The sequence below is a fragment of the Laetiporus sulphureus genome, assembly GCF_001632365.1.
Source record: "Laetiporus sulphureus 93-53 unplaced genomic scaffold LAESUscaffold_16, whole genome shotgun sequence".
Taxonomy (NCBI): domain Eukaryota; kingdom Fungi; phylum Basidiomycota; class Agaricomycetes; order Polyporales; family Laetiporaceae; genus Laetiporus; species Laetiporus sulphureus.
The window spans coordinates 513056-517278 of record NW_024468525.1 but is presented as its reverse complement, the minus strand read 5'-3'; positions in this window follow the sequence as shown (position 1 = coordinate 517278).

Here is a 4223-nt window from a genome sequence, read left to right as displayed (position 1 = left end):
GAGCTAATGTTAGTACAGGTGAAATAGAAACCTGAAACACGAAGGTCTAGTTTGCATGGCCTGAGTGAGTAAATCGTAAAAACGAAAACTGCTAACCCTAGCATATGTCCACAAGACCTATGAACCATAAATAGTAAGTGTCACGTGCAATGTAAACTGTCACGTGACCATGAAGCGCTGAAACTGTAACAGACGATATCTTAATATTCACCAAGGACATGGAAGAGCATCGCCAGGTTGTAAAACAAGTACTTAGAATACTCCGAGAGCACAAGTTGACGTGCAAACCTGAAAAGTGTGAGTTCCATGTTGAAGAAACTGAGTACCTAGGTCACATCATTGGCCATGGGAAACTTCGCATGGATCCTGCAAAGGTTGCTGGTATTGCAGAATGGCCAGAACCCAGGTCCAAGAAGGACGTTCAACAGTTCCTCGGATTTTGTAACTATTATAGACGCTTTGTAAAAGGCTTCGGCTCCTTGGCCAAGCCTCTTTCGGACCTCACAGGCAACCGAGAATGGGAATGGACGGACACTGAACGAAGTGCTTTCCAAGGTCTCAAGGACCTCCTTACATCGGCCCCAATTGTACACATACCTACGGATGAGGACCCGTTTATGGTAGAAGTAGATGCTTCGCAGTTCGCCCTAGGGGCAGTTCTTATGCAGAAGCAGGATAATCTTTGGGTACCAGTATCATATTATAGTAGGTCGTTCAAGGATGCTGAGAAGAACTATCAAGTGTACGATAGGGAGCTTCTCGTGATTGTAGACTGCTTAGAGGAATGGCGATACTACTTAATACACGCCCAGCATACTGTACAGATCTTCACTGATCACCTTAATCTGACATATTTTAGGAAACCCCAGAAAATCAACCCCCGACAAGCACGTTGGATGTCATTCCTCGCTGAATACGATTTCGAACTCCATCATATCCCAGGCAAGAAAAACAGCGCAGCAGACGCTCTTAGCAGACAACCAGACTATGACGACGGTATGGATCACTTGGATAATCAGGTCGTATTACCTGCTGAGTTGTTCCGGAGTACCAAAGTTGTAGGGACAGACGCCATCCGCGACCTCTGCGCCATACATTCTTCCGAGTATTTATTATGGAAAACTTTGCCTCAAAAGGAGCTCGAGTCAGCCGAGGACGGCACACTCTGGAGGGGGGTGAAATTCTCATAATCCCAAATAATCAAGAAATAATCGGCAAAGTAATACAGTCCCACCATGATGCCGCGTTCATGGGACACCCAGGAATAGAAAGGACCATGGAATTAATTAAGCAATCGTACTGGTGGCCGGAGATGATCAAAGATGTTACGGCGTATGTGAAAGGTTGTGGGACCTGTCAAAAGGCCAAACCTAACCGCCAACATCGATCAGCACCATTGGAACCAAATTCCATTCCAGACCACAATTGGCAGTACATCTCCACGGACCTTATTGTAAAATTACCTACCGTAGACGGGTACGACTCCATCCTTGTATTTGTAGACTTGAAGTCAAAAGACTTCATAGCTATACCTTGCACGGAGTCGATTAACTCGAAGGACTATGCGAACTTGTACATTAAACATGTAATGTCGGCACACGGACTAGCAGAAAGGATATGGTCGGACAGGGGACCACAGTTCGTATCCTCATTTACTAAGGATGTATACCAACAGTTGGGCGTCCAGGGAAATCCTTCTACTGCCTACCACCCTCAAACGGATGGGCAGACGGAACGGATGAACCAGAAAATAGAAACCTACTTACGGATATATACTTCCTATAGACAGGACGACTGGCCATCCAAGATACCCCTCGCTATGTTCGCATACTGAAACCATAGACAGGCAAGCACTGGCTATACCCCATTCTACCTTATGCATGGATACCATCCCTACACGGGAGTCGAAACCAGGAAAGAACCCCATAACCAATCGGCCGAAGAATGGGCGAAAGAGATGGAGGAACTTTCCAAGGATGCGACTAATCACCTTACCAAAGCAAAAGGTATAATGAAGAAGTACCACGATGGCAAATACCCAGACCACGCAGCCTATACCAAGGGCGATCTGGTACTATTAGAAGGAACTAATATTACGACCACTCGACCAAGCAAGAAGCTGGACGATAAATGTTACGGACCATTTAGTATAGTAGAAAAGGTCGGGAAGTCAGCTTTCAGACTCAAGCTTTCACCCGCTTGGCGTCATATACACCCGTCTTCCATGAATCCTTATTAATACCCTATCACCCCGCACAATTCAGTGTACAAAAGGACGATACTACTATACCCGTTCCGGAAGGCGAATCCCCTATCATTAGCCAAATTCTTGACAGCAAAAAGTCCAAAACTGGACTATTATACCTGGTCAAATGGAAGGGGAAGGATGACACCGAGAATACCTGGATACCCCGCTCTACTATAGCAAAGGATTACATTCTATTGCTTAATAACTTCCATAAGCTACATCCCAAGGCGCCAAAGCCGCCTAATCTCCTCACTATACCCGGTGGTCAAAGGATTTGCACTCACGAAGACGAAGAAAGCAACGATGAACCTGACAGTAAGGGAGAAAAGATGACGGAAGAAGAAGAGGAAGAATGGAAGGAAAAGATCTACTGGGATCACAAAATGATATGATGGTACAAACGCAAGTTCCAAGCCCATGTCGTACTTCACGTACCCCTCGATACCCCGATCGGCCTAGAAATAGGGCTGCCTGAGAAGTTCGACATCGTCTGCATCTGGCTCGTGAACCCAGACCACTATGTTCACACGATCTTGTTCGTCGGAACCCCCAAGTCGCGTAACCATCTATTTGTATACTCAGTCAATGCCCAGTGGATCGTAGAAGAAGGAAAAATCCAGTGCCCAGAACGCACTCATGGATACTATTATCTCGACGATGCACCAATACCCTGGCAACGTATGCATTTCAAAGATACCCCGATGAAGGAAGAAGACGTCTCCAATTATACCACCTATAACCCAGAGCGTCCTCGGACACCGATACCCAAAACCAAATGGAACCTACAAGCCGTACACCCACGCATCTACGACTAGAATTCAAGCCTCGTGAGGACACTTCGGCCTGGAGGGGGGATACTGTCACGGTTTTTCCGCGCCACAAGTCGCAAGCGCCCACGGACCATTATTTATCCACCTAGTTACCATATATAGAATGTACCACTACGTCTCCACGTGTATATCTTAGTATACCCACGCCACTCGGACATCCCCCGGACATGTACCAGTCACGTGACCCTACGTCATAGTGACATCATAGGTCTGGACTCCACAGACACCCCTAGACTTAGACGGACTCCACTAGGCCTGAGCACGCCATATCACACCATAATGATGTATTATTACAAACCTAGGGTACGCAGGGTCTTACACCCGGTACCAGGGGTCTGGCCCCTCTTGTATATATATATCCGCTCGAGCTGAGGCCTACCCCTCAGTTTCGAGTTGGTCTTTACTCCTCCACTTAAGCTAAAGAACCCTGACGGGTTAGGCGAGAGCGGACCCAGGAGTTCCTGAGATCCATCACAAAGGCACCTTTGACTGCGGTCGGCCAGTTAGAGTGGCCGAGAGGGAGTGGAAGCAGCAACTTGCACTGTTATTCCCACGACTAACCAAGCGAGGTATCTTCTGGTGAGTATTTCTCATTATGCGCTAGATCCACGCATTGACCTGCGTCACGATATTGGAACTATAGCGCCACATTCAGGAAACCGCGGTATTTCAGGAACTTTTGATCATCGCGGCCGTTGTATCTTCAGCAGATGCTTCTCGGATTCATGGTCTTGTTTCCACTCTGGCAGGATGAAGGGCACACTCAAGTCGATCGCGAAGGCTTCTATCCTCGGCTCTCCGAAGAGTCGTGCGGCCCTGCACGCTCTTGGCTACGCACCATAGTTTCTTCCACAATCCCCTACTCCATGTACATCGCACGCGACTAATAACATATCCCAGCGTCCTGTTTTCCGCATACCACCGTCGCCATCGCGAAACTCAAACATTTCTATCCTCCATCTCATCTCCGCCTCTTCTAAACTAGCTGCTCTAGTACTAGCGATCGCTCATCTCACGACTGCTACATTCCCCATTCACAAGCTCTCAAGTACACGCTATCTGTTGGAATCGACCTACAAGATCTCGGCAGCAGCTAGGCGGTCTTGGTCGGAGTTCTCCAAGCGACGTCTTTCGCGCCATTTCGT